Raw genomic sequence first — 17019 nt, forward strand, 5'->3', positions numbered from 1 at the left:
CTATGAATCATGGCATGAATTTCTCTGAGCTCTGGAGAGAAACAAATCTGTTAAATAAATGGAAATTCTTCCTCCCATTCTCCAAACTCCTTTGGCTTCTCCTGTCTACCAAGCAGGAAAGAGGGGAATTTGGAACTGCATCCACATGGCTCCTTTCAAGGGTGTCCACATCACATCCAACAGCCAAAGGAAAACTGGGTACTTCAATCTAAATTCACACGTTGAGATGCATTTGAGTTTAATACGCATTTTTACCTCCTGTGCTAAGGACAACAAGCTCATAGAGTGTAGTATTTGCAATCACAGGCTCTGAAATCAGATTTTCTAGGTTTGAATCCTGGCTCTAACACTTCATAGGACATATTAATTAACCTCATCAGTTCTTATTTTCTTCATTAACCCACTATAAGGTTAATGATAGCAATTACATCCTAGGTTTGTCGCAAAAGCAAGGGAGCTGATACTTGCATGTAATGTGCTTATCCTGGTGTCTGGCACCTGGCGATAATCAAAAACTGATACAATTGATCTTGACAATTTGTCCTAAAGCAGAAAAGATGTGGCCTAACCCCTTACAAAGTGATAAATGAATCACAGTGTCCTTTCTCTTTTGTTCCTTCTAACTCCAGACGTACAACCAGAACCAATGAAAGAATGTATGTGGAAGCAAGTTTTACCTTATCCTTAGAAAGTACATTCTAATCATCAGAACTATGCCATATTTCAGTGGTCTGCACTGGGGGCATCATGAGTTCCCTGTAATCAGAAGTGTTCAAAGGATTGAAGATCCACTGTACTTTCAGGTATTTCTGTCCTGTGTTTAAGACTGAATTGGATCTGATGACCAACGGAGTCTGTCCTAATTTATTTGGCTCTGATGCAATGGCTTGTTTATAAATGCTTTGCTCTATCCACCAATGGAATAATGTTGAAGGAAGAGAAGGAACAGAAGTGAGAGCATGGGAGGACCATGGTTGTATCTGGGGCTTCCCTGGTAGCCAACTGGGAAACAATTCGCCTGCAATTGAGGAGACCCCAGTTTGATTCCTGGGTTGGGAAGTTGTGCTGGAGAAGGGATAGGCTACCCACTCCATTATTCTTGAGCTTCCCTGGTGGATCAGATGATGAAGAATCTGCCTGCAATACGGGAGACCTGGGTTTGATCCCTGGGTTGGGAAGATCCCCTGGAGGAGGGCATGGCAACCCACTCCCACTTCTTGCCTGGAGAATCTCCATGGACAGAGGAGCCTGGAGGGCTATAGTCCATGGGGTTGCAGAGAGTCAGACACAACTAAGAGACTAAGCACAGCATAGCACAACACAGCTCTGTCTGCTTTACCTCTTACCCGCAGCACCCAGCACCACCAGAAAACCAGCAAAGAGAAAGCATTCAGTAACTCTTAATTAAGTCAAAAATAAAGAGAGAGCAAATAGAATTAGTGGGTATTGATGTTTCAAGTTTTTCAGCATGCAAGTCTCTTGAGTTTCCCAGAAACAAAATCCGCAGACAGTTTCTCTGGACCTGTTCCTTTTCTGTTTGTAACAGCCACACATACCCCTCACCCCGCATCCCATGCTTTAGAATTGTAAATGAGATGCATCACAGTTTTAAAAATGTGTGTGTGTGTGCGTGTGTGTGAAGGTTGGTGTGCCTGCGGGACTTTTCCACGTCCCGTATTTGTCTGACTGCCATTGATTTTTTTGCCTAATTGTTATTCACTATGCTAATTTCCTCCACAAATCTCACATTCTATTGATCAAAAAGTAATAAACTCTCCAACAAACAAAACAAGCATTATTGCAATGTTGGGAAAACATCAGTTAATATCAATACCATATTTACAATTATCTTTAATTCAAATTTTACCCATGATGCAGTGCATAAGCAGCTCCGGAGACCCACAGGCTAAAGGAACACGTGAAAAATCCTATTTGGTTTTTTTCTGACAGAGCAAGAGGAGGCACGCACAACCAAGAAACATCTGAAGATGCCCGGTCAGGAATTGATGGCTCGAATATATGTCATCATCTCAACAGAGAAATTCATCACCTGCTCTGTTTTCCTCTTTCTCTTTCTCTCTTCAATTTAAGGCCCTGTGTTAATCATCATGGAAAGTGCAAAGGTGAGCACAGCCGTCTTTTACTGTGCCCCAAAATTAACATTTCCTTGAAAAGGAAAAAAAAGTAATTATTTAGTAGGAGCATTGTTGATTTGACTTGCTCATTGTTAAGTCACTAGGCTGTAATTGTTTTGTCTTCTCGACATTCTCTCCTCTGCGCTGCCAACAACATCTTCCTTCTTTCGGATAACTGCTACTCCTCCACTGATTGCAGGATTGAGCTGCCAATCACAGTACTCCACCTTCTTGGCAGTGTCTCATTGGCCCAGGGTGGGCACCCAACCCAAACCTACCCAATCAGCATATCCCTGAAGCTTTCAAACCGAAACTGAGAATAATAAAGATATAAGTTGAGAGGCATGAGAACTACCAAGGGCAGTGGTTTCAGCCTGATGGAAGAAGCCAACCTCAAAGGATAAAGCTGATAGGCTCAAAGAAGCATAGAAGAGAGACACAGAACAGGAGTCTGGGTGACATTCAAGATGCTCATTCCTACTGACCCTAGGCCTACTTGAGGAATTGTTTGCATGGGCTGATAGCTTAAGTTCAGTTTGTGAGACTTCCCACCAGAAGAGCCGTGTTGAATACAAGCCTATCACAAGGTGAGGGAAATCAAGGCAGATGACCCAACAAGACTGAGGCAGAGAAGCCAGTACACAAGGCTATTTCTAAGACACGGGCATCAGAGATTAGGACAAGGGAACAAGTAAGACTTCATGATAGACCTACCCGCACACATGTCAACCTGGTGTTGTTTAAACTGCAACTTCTTTTTTCAGATGAGGACTGGGACAGTAAAAGGAGACCAAAACTTTAGAAGCTGCACTGAGCCTGAGTCTAGTATAAATTTGTTCCATATCATCCACCAGTCTCTGGGGCAGTTGAAGAAAAAGTCATCAGTATCGCACTTGATGTTCGGATAATCTGATGTAGTAAAAGGCGATGTCTGTTTATTGTTCTGTTTTGCTTTGAATGAAACAATCATGGAAACTTTTCCCAAGGTGCTGCAGTGTCTCATGGAATGCTGTCTCTGCATTCACTTTTACATAGAAACCAAACTAAGTCCTCCAGAATTGAGTCAATGTGGTGTCTTCTGCAGGAAACTATTATATTAATACACAGGCCCTGCTGGGCTAGAGCAAGAATGGGCTTTTGGGAGATCCTAGATTTGGGTTTAAATTGCACTTTTCAATCATTCTAGATGTGTCACCTTGGGAAAGCTATGAAACCTTTCTAAGCTTCGGCTTTCGGAGGGAGATAATATCTTGCCTGTGGAACAGACATTCACTAATATCCAGAATGATAGTGCTGGCTGAAGCACCGTGGGCAAGAAAGGTAAACCTATAGACGCAATAAGTACTATTCCAATGAGGATGAACCCTTGTCTCTTCTATGATGAAAGAGGCTCAATATAGTTATTGATTCTGGATGGTGTGGTATGTGTTGTGATCAGTAGATCACATGGTCATGGGAACACTCTTGCACCAGGTGGTCTTTCAGAATCTGCCAAAATTGTGTCAAACAAGGGTTTAGCATTCATTTCTGCTGTTGATTTGTTGGGCATTCAGACATAGCATGAGCAAGATAAGACCTAGTAAGTGGAAGCCCATTTGTAGCCTCTTTCTCTTTAACTATGATTCAGATGGTAAAGAATCTGCCTGCAATGCAAAGAGACCAGGGTTTGATCCCTGGTTCAAGAAGATCCCATGGAAGGGAATGGCAACCCACTCTAGTATTCTTGCCTGGGAAACCCTGTGGACAGAGTAGCCTGGCAGTCCACAGTCCATGAGGTCGCAAAGAGTCTAACATGACTGAGCAACTAACACTGTAATCAAATATAAAATATTAAATAAAACTCAGGGAACAATGGACAAGATATATGACAGAAAACTAGTTAATATTCTTAATCAATAAAGAAATCATACAAAACAATTTTGTATGAACATTCAAATAGAAAACATGGAAAAAGACCACAAATAGGCAATTCACAAAGACATATACTAAGGCAATAAACAGAGGAAAAGGTGCTCCATCTCAGTAATAGTCAAAGAAATGCAAATTTAAACATCAGCATACCTTTTTGTGCCCTCAAGTAGTCAAAGAGTAAAAAGATCAATATTATCCACCATTGTTGAGGATACAGGGAAATGTACATTCCTAAATTACTGTGAAAATATGAATGACCTTGAACAATCTTTCTGAAGCATAGTTTATCTACATATGAATCAAAATTACATGTTCCTCCATCTAACTCCAGCCACCAACCTTCTAGGACTTCATTCTAAGGAAACGATCGGGCAATTGTGCAAAGGTGTATGTACGTGGATGTTCACATACAGATTGTTTTATAACAGCTTTATTGGATAAAAACTGGAGATTTACCTGTAAGCCTGGAAAATAAATTATTGCATTCAAACACATCATGCAACTTTTCAAATAAATGCAATAGAGCCATGTATGCTGACAGGGAGATGTAGTAAAACTGAACCATGAACTGATAGTAGCAATTACCAAATTCTGCTTATGTAACGGTTTGCGTGGACACAGACAAAGGAAAAATCTGGAAGACTTTATACCAAAATATTAACAGTACTGACTGCTGTTAGATGTGATTATTTTTGCATATTCACAATTAAATTTTTACAATTATACCTTGTTTTTACTTCTCTTTCAACTGTACTTCATTGTCTCAAACTTCACCTGAGTTCTACCACCAAAAAAATTTTAACTGTTTTGATTATTGACAGCAGGTACAGGTAGAGCCTATTCATCTTGCATAACTTAAATTTGATGTTCGTTGATTGGGAACTTTGCATTTCCCCTTCCCTTCAACCCCTGGCAACCACCAATCCACTCTTTGATTTGACTGGTTTAGATGCCTCATGTAAGTGGAATCATGCAGTATTTATCCTTCTAACTGGCTTATTTCACTTAGCACAGTATTCTTAAGATTTGCCCTTGCTGCCTCATATTGCACCATTTTCCTCCTTTTTAAGACTGAGTAGTATTCCATTATATGTATCAACTATATTTTCTTTATCCATTCATCTCTCAAAGGACATTAAGTTGTTTCCACATCTTGGCTATTATGTGTGAATAGTTTGACAATGATTATAAGAGCACTAAGATCCTTTTAAGATCTTAATTTCAAGTCTTTTGGATAACTACCTAGAAGTGGATTTGTTATATCATGCTGTGCTGTGCTTAGTCACTCAGTCATGTCCGACTCTTTGTTACCCCATGGACTATAGCCCGCCAGGCTCCTCTGCCCATGGGGATTCTCCAGGCAAGAATACTGGAGTGGGTTGCCATGTCCTCCTCCAGGAGATCTTCCCAACCAAGGGATTGAACCCAGGTCTCCTGAATTGCAGGCGGATTCTTTGCTATCTGAGCCACGAGGGAAGCCCAAGAACACTGGAGTGGGTAGCCTATCCCTTCTCCAGGGGATCTTCTCAACCCAGTAATTAAACCAGGGTCTCCTGCTTTGCAGGCAAATTCTTTACCAGCTGAGCTACCAGTGAAGCCCTGTTGTATCACATGATAGTTCTATTTTTAATTTTTGAGGGACCACCATACTGTTGTCCATAGCAGCTGCACCATTTTGTATCCCCACCAAGAATATGCGAAGACTTCTCCATATCTTCACCAGCACTTCCTGTCTTTGGTTTTATTTTCAAAATGTACAGTTCAGTGGCATGAGTACATTCACATTGTTGTGTAACCATCACCACCGTCCAGTTACAGAAAAATTTCTCCAAAACATAAAGTTTGGGTTTTTTTTCAATGACCATTTTTTATTGAGGTATGGTTAATTTACAGGATTGTATTAGTTTGTGGTGTACAGCAAAATAATTTAGATATAGATGTAGATACAGATATTCTTTTTCAGAATTTGTTTTTCCTTCAAAGGTTATTGCAAGACATTGAACAGATAAACAATGACTTACTATATAGCACAGGGAACTCTATTTGACGTCTTGTAATAATATATAATGGAAAAATGCTTTGAAAAAGAATATCTATATCTACATCTATATCTAAATCATTTTGCTTTATACCATAAACTTATACAACATTGTAAATTAACCATTTTTCAAATAAAAAAAGTTACTAAAACAAGATCCAAACATTGGGTTTTGGTAATATTTTTCATTTAAGATGGATGGTGGTGGTGGCATATAGTACTGTGTACATATTGAAGAAGGAAATGGCAACCCACTCCAGTATCCCATGAACAGAAGAGCCTGGGGGTCTACAGAGCATGGGGTCGCAAAGACAAGCCTTAGTGACTGAAGAGCAGCTAAATTCCCAAACTCCTAATTCATCTTCCCTCACTCCACCCACTAGCCCCTCTGCTACTGCTAAGTCACTTCAGTCGTGTCCGACTCTGTGCGACCCCATAGACGGCAGCCCACCAGGCTCCCCCATCCCCAGGATTCTCCAGGCAAGAACACTGGAGTGGGTTGCCATTTCCTTCTCCAGTGCATAAAGTGAAAGTGAAGTTGATCAGTCGAGTCCGACTCTTTGCGACCCCACGGACTGCAGCCTACCAGGCTCCTCCATCCATGGGATTTTCCAGGCAAGAGTACTGGAGTGGGGTGCCATTGCCTTCTCCAACTAGCCCCTCTAGTAACCATAATTTTGTTTTCTATGTTCACTATGCCAAAGTCTTTGACTGTGTGGATCACAACAAACTGTGGAAAATTCTGAAAGAGATGGGAATACCAGACCACCTGACCTGCCTCTTGAGAAACCTATATGCAAGTCAGAAAGCAACAGTTAGAACTGGACATGGAACAACAGACTGATTCCAAATAGGAAAAGGAGTACATCAATGCTGCATATTGTCACCCTGCTTATTTAACTTGTATGCAGAGTACATCATGAGAAACGCTGGACTGGAAGAGACACAGGCTGGAATCAAGATTGCCAGGAGAAATATCAATAACCTCAGATATGCAGATGACACCACCCTTATGGCAGAAAGAGAAGAGGAACTCAAAAGCCTCTTGATGAAAGTGAAAGAGGAGAGTGAAAAAGTTGGCTTAAAGCTCAACATTCAGAAAACGAAGATCATGGCATCCGGTCCCACCACTTCATGGGAAATAGATGGGGAAACAGTGGAAACAGTGTCAGACTTTATCTTTTGGGGCTCCAAAATCACTGCAGATGGTGACTGCAGCCATGAAATTAAAAGACGCTTACTCCTTGGAAGGAAAGTTATGTCCAACCTAGATAGCATATTCAAAAGCAGAGACATTACTTTGCCAACAAAGGTCTGGCTAGTCAAGGCTGTGGTTTTTCCTGTGGTCATGTATGGATGTGAGAGTTGGACTGTGAAGAAGGCTGAGCGCCGAAGAATTGATGCTTTTGAACTGTGGTGTTGGAGAAGACTCTTGAGAGTCCCTTGGACTGCAAGGAGATCCAACCAGTCCATTCTGAAGGAGATCAGCCCTGGGATTTCTTTGGAAGGAATGATGCTAAAGCTGAAACTCCAGTACTTTGGCCACCTCATGCAAAGAGTTGACTCATTGGAAAAGACTCTGATGCTGGGAGGGATTGGGGGCAGGAGGAGAAGGGGACGACAGAGGATGAGATGGCTGGATGGCATCACTGACTCTATGAACATGAGTCTGAGTGAACTCCGGGAGTTGGTGATGGACAGGGAGGCCTGGCATGCTGCAATTCATGGGGTCGCAAAGAGTCGGACACGACTGAGCGACTGAACTGAACTGAACTGAATGATTAGTGACATTGAGCATTTTGTCATATGCCTGTTGGCCATTTGTATGTCCTCTTTGGAGAAATGGCTGTTCATGTCCTTAATTTAGTACAAACAGCAAAAACAAACAAGCAGGACCACATCAAATGTACACCAAAGGAAATGGAGTAAAAGGTAACCAATGGTATGGGAGAAAATATTTGTAAACCATATATCTGATAAGGGGTTAATTTCTAAAATATATAAGAAAATCCCAGAATTATGCTATGCTATGCTATGCTAAGTCACTTCAGTCGTGTCCGACTCTGTGTGACCCCATAGACGGCAGCCCACCAGGCTCCGTCGTCCCTGGGATTCTCCAGGCAAGAACACTGGAGTGGGGTGCCATTGCCTTCTTCACCCAGAATTATGCCTTATTTTTATAACAAGAAAAAATCAATAAAGATATTTTATTGATAAAGGCAATAATAAAGGCAAGAATACTGGAGTGGATTGCCATTTCCTTCTCCAGTGCCTGTCGTGTCGGACTCTTAGCGACCCCATGGACTGTAGCCTACCAAGCTCCTCTGTCCATGGGATTTTCCAGGCAAGAGTACCGGAGTGGGGTGCCATTGTCTTCACCCAGAATTATGCCTTATTTATATAACAATAAAAAAATCAATAAAGATATTTTCATCTTTAACAGAGGATAAAATTAAGAGAAATCATGTTTAAGATTAATGAATTCAGAGGAAAAAGAAAGCCTGAGAACACAATGGCAAAGAAGGGGCTGTCGCTGTGGAGAAAATAAAAAGAGAAGTGGTGGGGGGGGGAGGCTCTTGAAGATGACCCCAACTTAAACATTCAACAGCAAGTAACAGATCTTTCACCTACCAAAAAAAAAAAAAATCCATCCTTAGCAAGCTCCCCTAAAGAAATCCTACGTGGAAAAATATCTAGTGGTCACACATCTGTAAATAAACACATCTAGAACCAGCACACATGTGCCACACACGCAAATAGTGTCCTTCAGAGGTTCCTCCTTAGAAACAAACGTTGATCCCTTATTGGCACAGTGATTTCACGGGCGCAAACGATTTCATACAGCAAGCTTGCCAAAGTAGTCCAAACTCAAAACAGAGATCTATGAAAACTTCCAATATGTTAATGATGGGAAAAAATAATCTGTTTAATGCATGATCTTTTAGACAAATAGATAGACAAACAGGTAGATCAATAGACAATATATAGGTAGATAGATAAATAGGAAGAGAGATACCCTTTGATCACATCTATTCCTTTATGCTTCTTCGTGCACAGTTCTTTTGTGGCAGAGGCATTTTTCAAAAACACAGACCCTCTTCTGTTTAATTAATAATCCCCCCAGAGATAAATCACGCCAGCGGCACCCTCTCTAAGCAGCCCTGTGGCAATGACCTAGTTTAAGAGCCTTTCATGTTTAGCTTGGGTTTACTATGTATTTTGAAAAGTACTGCTCAATAGCTATTTTGGGAGATCAGCACTTTCCTTAGTAAGTTTAGCAATGAAGACTCATTTTTCCACACGGGAAGAAAGAACCATAGAATAACAAAACTGAATTGATAACGAAGAGGGACTCTTTACATCCCTAGGAAACTAATAATAATAAGGCTAACATTTATGAAGCACTTTACAGGCACTGCCTTATTTGATTCTCATAGAAATCCTATATATTAGATGGTATTATTGCTCCCTGTTTAACTGGTGGGGAACCTGAGGCACAGAGAAGTTCAATAACTTTCCCCCAAATCACACAGCCAGCAAGCGGAAAAGATAGAATTCAGACTCAGGGAGTCCGTTTCAAAGCCCACGCTCACCATTATGCTACGTACGCTGTTCTAACGGATATAAAATTGATATTCATGTACTGACAGGGATGTGCCAGACATCGGATAAGCATGATCACACTTAGCTCTCACAATGACACTGAGTTGGCATAATCCCTATTCCTAGAGAAGTGAATTGAAACACAGCAAAGAACTTAGTGAGCTCTCTTTTATTTTTAATTATTGTGATGTGCTGTGTGCTGTGCTTACTCGCTCAGTCGTGTCTGACTATTTGCAACCCCATGGACTGCAGCCCATCAGGCTCCTCTGTCCATGGAATTCTCCAGACAAGAATACTGGAGTGGATTGCCATGCCCTTCTCCAGGGGATTTTCCTGACCCAGGGATCGAACCCAGGTCTTCCTCATTGCAGGCGGATTCTTTACCATCTGAGCCACCAAGGAAGCCCCTAAATTATTGTAATAAGAACCCTGAACATGAGATCAATCCTCTTCACAGATGTTTACATGTACAGCACAATATTGTTAAATACAGGCAGTGTGGTAGGGCACATCTTTAGACCTTACTCATCTTGCATATGGCAGCCCACTCCAGTACTCTTGCCTGGAAAATCCCATGGACAGAGGAGCCTGGTAGGCTGCAGCCCATGGGGTCGCTAAGAGTCGGACACAACTGAGTGACTTCACTTTCACTTTTCACTTTCATGCATTGGAGAAGGAAATGGCAACCCACTCCAGTGTTCTTGCCTCTCCAGGGACGGTGGGGCCTGGTGGGCTGCCGCCTATGGGGTCACACAGAGTCGGACACGACTGAAGCGACTTAGCAGCAGCAGCAGCAGCATCTTGCATAAAGTGAAAAGTGAAATTGAAGTCGCTCGGTCGTGTCCGACTCTTTTCGACCCCATGGACTGTAGCCTACCAGGCTCCTCTGTCCTTGGGATTTTCCAGGCAATAGTACTGGAGTGGATTGCCATTTCCTTCTCCAGGGGATCTTCTCAACCCAGGGATCGAACCCGGGTCTCCAGCATTGTAGACAGATGCTTATAAGGACTTCCCAAGTGTGCAGCGGTAAAGAATACTTCTGCCTATACAGGAAATATAGGAGATGTGGGTTTGATCCCTGGGTCGGGAAGATCCCCAGGAGGGGGAAATGGCAGTATTCTTGCCTGGAGAATCGCATTGACAGAGGAGCCTGGCAGGCTGCAATCCATGGGATTACAAAGAGTCAGATAAGACTGAGCGACTGACCACACACACACGGATCTTGCATAAGTGAAACTTTATACCCATGAAACAGCAACTTCCTATATTCCCTCCCCAGCTCCAGACAACCGCCGTTCTACCTTTTGTTTGTATGTGTTTGGCTTTTTATTTAAACTTTTGGGGCATGCTGAGCGGCATGTGGGATCTTAGTTCCTCAACCAGGGATCAAACCCATGTCCCCTGCATTGGACGTGCAGAGTCTTATTAACCACTGGACTGCCAAGGAAGTCCCATATTTGGCTATTTTATATGCCTCATAGAAGTGGAATGATGCAGGATTGTCCTTCTGCTGCTGGCTTTTCACTTAACATGATGTCGCCTCGATTCATCCATATTTTCACATATCACAGGATTTTCTTCATTTTATGGCTGAATGGTATTCCATGATATGTTCAGACCACACACATGCAGAAGCTGAAAGATTAGGCAGGTCCAGAATCAGGAAGAAAGGCTGAGAGGGAGAGTGAGTGCAAGACCCAGGATGACCAAGTCTAAATGGTCTCTATGGAAATATGGGGATCAGGGTGGACTAAAATGAAGTTACTAAGGGGAAGTAGATATTGACACCGCATTTGCCTTCTTCTTATTGACTCTGGTCTTGGCCCCAATCCAGGTTATAAACTAAGAAGTCTCTGGCTTCATCCATCCTATTAATTAAATCAAACTTTTATCTTCTCTTAGAACGACACAATTTCCTGGATGGCGCACTAAATCCCAGTGAATATCCTCTCTGGGGAAGAAAGGACCCCATTCCTGCAGAGCGACCTTCCACCACATCCTATGTGTTTCCTGCTGCACACAGCTACCTCCACCCTGGCCCAGGAATTCTGGAATAAAACGGACGCAAACCTAACTTCCTTTTGCTACAGAACTGAGTCGAAATACTGGCTTGAGTTTGAGAAGACTGAAATAAACGTGATGAATGTTATTTTAAAAATCTAAGATGTCATTGTGTATTGCATTTGTTTGCCCTAAATCCATTTTCTATTAGATTATTAATTAGTATTTGTTTAGCAGCAGCAGCAGCAGGTACTCAAAGCCAGACTAGAAATATAAGAGAATAACCCCGCCCAGGATGGGTCCCGAGTAGGATTTCTTTAAGCAGCTCACCACCTACACTTAACCCCCAGAGGAATTGCACATACTCCAAAGAAATGTTCTGACAATACATTTTCAGGAAAACAACTCAAAAAGAATCACTTTTTACCAGTGGGACTTTACACGCATTCACCATATGGGACAGGCAGAGCCTTGAGCCAAATAAAAATTTTAAAGGGAAAAAAGAGTGAGATTTCATACAAAATAACTGAAAATGTATGAGACTCAAAAGTCTCCTGGAAGTTGTAAATAACTGAAAATAGGAAGTGAGAAATTATTTTTCAATTATTTTATGGCAAGAACACTTAGTAGAGATGTGGATAAATCTGATAACTTCATACAAATATGATGGACAGATCTAGATAAAGAGAAGCATCTCTCTGAACTACATGATAAAAAAAAATAATACCTGGACGGATTTTTGCCAAATTTGGAAGATACCTGTGGGGATTATCTGTGGTGTATTGTGTCAATTTGAATTCCACTAAGAGCAGACCCAAAGGATGGGGTGGGAGTTGATTATTCAGGAAGACAGGCATCAAACTGAGAAACTGGGGAAGGGAGGAAAGCAGGTGGAAGGATGTGATAATGTCAGTTACCACTGCGGGTGCTGGGACTCAGTCTCACTGGGGACCCACCAGAAAGAAGTATTGTTGTCCCCACTGAGGGGGCAAATCTGGGGTATTTTTCTACCAATGCCTGTACATCACTAGTTACAGAGTTCCCAGAGGAGCGTCTAAACACCTTGGGCTCTACTGTGTGTGGTCAGATGTCTTTGGGCAGGAAGACACAGGTGCATAGGAAGCTGTGTGTGTTTTACTCTTTCATTATATATGTGCTCAATATCGAAGACACATGTTGCACTGAGTATGCATACTGTATATTATATGTAGGCTAAATATATAATATATATTCTTAATCTATTATATATAGACTCAAACACTGAGCTTCCCAGGTGGCGCCAGTGGTAAAGAACCCATTTGCCAATGCAGGAGACAAAATAGAGACGGGTTCGACCCCTGGGTTGGGAAGATCCCCTGGAGGAGGCAATGGCAACCCACTCCAGTTTTCTTGCCTGGAGAATCCTCATGGACAGAGGGGCCTGGTGAGCTACAGTCCTTGGGTCTCAAAGAATCAGGCACAATTGAAGCAACTTAGCACAGCACACACAGATTCAAACACACTCAGCTTCCTACAGGTATTCTAGAGAACACATGTATAGTATATATGTTTTACTTATAGAACACATATATTTTAAGTATATATTGTACAGAATATAGGTCATATAGAGAAAAGGCTTCATCCATGAGCAGAACCTGGCCTGGGTCCCGCAGACAGACATAGTCGTGGCAGCAGTGATCCAGGCATCTTTGGATGGACAGCCAAGGATGAGCTGGACAGCCTCTGACCCTCAAGAGAGAAGCATGTGCCTCTTGTGCCCACAGCCTGGCCAAGCCCTTTCAGCCATGACCGGGGGAGCAGCTGATGGCTCCCAGGTCCAGGTGTGAACCTAGGGTGAAAGAGACATGGAGACTGGTGGATACTTTGAGGCTGATGCTTCTGAGAAGTTGGCTGTAGCCCCTGACCCAAGTGTTCACTTGGGTTCCACTTTATTATATTCTTCTAATTACAGACTCTTCTCTAGTACCATTTCTGCCTCTTAACCCCAGCACCAAAATTAAAGCATATGTTTAATGTTTCCAAAAATACACATATATAATATAATGTATATGTGTGTGTATATATATATGTATATAATGTATATAATATCATATCAAGTAGTGCTAGCAGGTAAAGAACCTGGCTATCAATGCAGGAGATATGAGACACAGGTTTGATCCCTGGATCGCAAAGATCCCCTGGAGGAGAGCATGTCCACCCACTCCAGTATTCTTGCCTGGAGAATCCCATGGACAGAGGAGCCTGGTGGGCGACTGTCCAAAAGGTCACAAAGAGTCGGACACGACTGAAGTGACTTAGCATGTATGCATGCCCGCCTATAATACTATATAAGTATACCTCTTTCTGATGAAGAGCAAAAATCAGCCTGGATGAAGAGACTCAAATAAGAGAGAACAGTACAATCAACAAGTTTGTGTTCAGTGGACTTATGAAATTGACAACACTTCCAATTTCAGTGGCATTGTAGGAAAAACTATAGGTTAATGGAGCTACTCAGAACACCCCTGCCCTCGTTTTCCTACCATAAAAAGTTAAATTATTTAAAAAAGAAACATTCTCTTGAGTGGTTGCAGGTCACTTTGGATTAGCGAAGTTTCCCCAATAGAGTTTAGATGTGAAATATTCATAGGTTTGAGAGAGACCAGGTTTATCAACTTGGAGAGTTATCTGCCTTACCAGCTTCACCATGCACGTCTCCCTCTGGAGGCATTTTCTTTTTGACAGCCTAGAGCCTAGGATTTGGGGAATCAGTGATGGAGGAAAAAAGAGAGAGAGGGAAAGAGGGCAGGACAGAGCTCTCTGGGGAGGGTTGAAGGAATGGAACGAAATATCCCGGCTCTGCTACAAGGATTGAGAGAATTGCTTTCGGGAGTTGTTGCTCTTAATGTTGTGGTCATGAATTCAATCTTCTTTAATGTTCGTTGAGAAATAGGAGTCCTAATAAGAATGCCTTCTCAATGCTTTGAGCTGTCTTTGACTGCGATGCATGCAAAGACCCACAACCTGGCTCTCTGAACCATCTACCTAAACCACTGCTACACCAACTGTGGTCCTCCAGCCAGAGCAGCGGAATCACCTGGAAGGTTATTAGAAATACGAATTCTCAGGCCGCAGCCCAGGCCTACTGAATTAGAATCCCTGATGGTGATGTCCAGGAATCTGCATTTTAACAAGCTTTCCAGGTGGTTCTTGCAGAAGTTAAAGTTTGAGAACCACTGATCTTGATAATTTGATGACCTCTCTAGAGGCCCTAAGAGTTTTGTTCCTGAGTCCAGAGAGAAAGTCTATTTCAGAAAGGCACTTGGTAACCACTCAATAAATGTCTTTTTCTTTACTGTCTGGAATCATGTATATAAAGATTTCCTAATCAAGTTGAATCACAGATATTCTTATGGCATAAACACAAGAGCAATGGGAAATAACTATGTTTCAGCACAGATCCTGAACTCAAAGTTAGCACTGGGAATCTCTTATTATTTCTCTTAGCATAAATTCTTTCCAAAGCTGGTTTTAGCAGATTGGTCACTAACTTCTCCTCCTCCCCACCCAGGTTCCTCTGTTTCTTTTATGAACTTAACCATCTTTTTGAACTTGATACAATCAGTCATCTGTGCCAGAATAGAAACCCAATATTTCTCCTATTTTCCTGAGAAGTCTGCAGTCTCCTTGTCCTGAGTGGGCAGAGTGTGTAGAAATAAAGAAGGGGGTATTTTCATAGCAAGATCAGGGTCCAGATGGAGGATTTTGATTGCCTTTTTGTCAAATTCAGAACTACATCCCTTCTTTTTCTATTTCTACATCCATCCTATTTTCTGCAGAACTCACCTGAGTGCTACCACCTATGGGCACTTAATGTTTTCCATTGTCTGACTTTTCTAGGCTGATCATGGCAAATCTCTTCAAAACTCCCAGCAGTTGTCTGTTTCCACACAGAGCTGGCTTCTTCTTAAAGAAACCACGCAATTCTTTCCTGAATTGATGGATTATAGCGGGACTTGGATTCTGGGTTTTGGAGGGTTCTAGAAGAAGTCAACCAGCCTTGGAGGGAGACAAGCATTTCTCCCTTGGGTTCTCCTGAGAAGATGGATTTAGGATGTCCTGAGGTTGTAGAAGTATGAAGTTCAAAGCCAGACGAGAAAGGTGGGAGGTTATTGAAGTTCCCACATCACTCTGGCCAGCTCTGGAGCCCACTCTTTTGGCCATGGTGCTTATATCTTAGACACAAATCTGTCAGCATTTCTAGTATTAAAAGCTCTAGCTCTGGTGGGGGTCAACATAAAGAGAGAACCGGGCATCTTGGAACAGAGAGCTGGCAGGGATGGACACATGGACCCCCAGAGTCCTAATAACATATTCTGCCTCAGAACAAAATCAAAAGAATGACTCTTAACCCCCCAAGAATCATTAGGTCACCACACAATCTCTCAGTTCTGCCCAAATAGAAAAGAGGTACAGGTACAGTTCACTAAGCGAAAATAAAAAACAATCCTGAGTTGCTGGCCATGGACATGTGTAGGTGCTCCATAGTTGGTATAAAGTATGACTTCAAAGACCCCTTTCAGATGGTCTAGGAGTCCTCTCTCACACAGCCCCCTACCCCACCTCCTCTCTAACATCCCTAGGAGGACCTTGAATTCTGCTAAAGGATCAGCCGGAGACTCTGTGTTAGAGTTTAGGGCATGGCTCCAGCCTGGTCCTTCACACTCCTTGGGGCATCTCTGAGACTCTCCCGATGTACTGTCCCAACCTGTGTTATTTTGATGTGTTCATTTCCTAATCAGGTCTTCATCTCATTACTCTCCTTTTCCACCCAAATTAAAAGATGAAAGGAAAGAAAGGTCACCACTATTGTATGGAAACTCGGGAAACCTGAAATGAAACCTCTTAGCCTTTGAAATAAACCATGCAGAAAGCCTTCCCTGGTGGCTCAGTAGTTAAGAGTCCGCTTGCCAGTGCAAGAAAGATGGGTTCGATCCTTGATCCCGAAAGATCCCACATGCCACGAAGCAACTAAGCCCATGAGCCAAAGCAACTAGAGAGTAGCCCCTGCTTACTGCAACTAGAGAAAAGCCTGTGCAGCAGCAAAGACCCAGCAGGGCCAAAAATAAATAAAATTAGTTAAAAGAAACTGTAGGAGAAAGATAATTGTCAGAAGAACCAGATATGAGCTATTTCTCACTGCTTCCCACACCGTCTCTAAGTTGCACTCTTCACTCAGGTCTTCCTGGATGGTTCCCTTCCCCAGCCGCTCACAGCTTCTGTACAACCTGAACATGGGAGGAAGGAAACCCAGCCAAATAATGATGATGATGATGATGGAGGTGCTGGTGG

The sequence above is a fragment of the Bos indicus x Bos taurus genome, chromosome 13 (assembly GCF_003369695.1).
Source record: "Bos indicus x Bos taurus breed Angus x Brahman F1 hybrid chromosome 13, Bos_hybrid_MaternalHap_v2.0, whole genome shotgun sequence".
Lineage (NCBI taxonomy): Eukaryota > Metazoa > Chordata > Mammalia > Artiodactyla > Bovidae > Bos > Bos indicus x Bos taurus.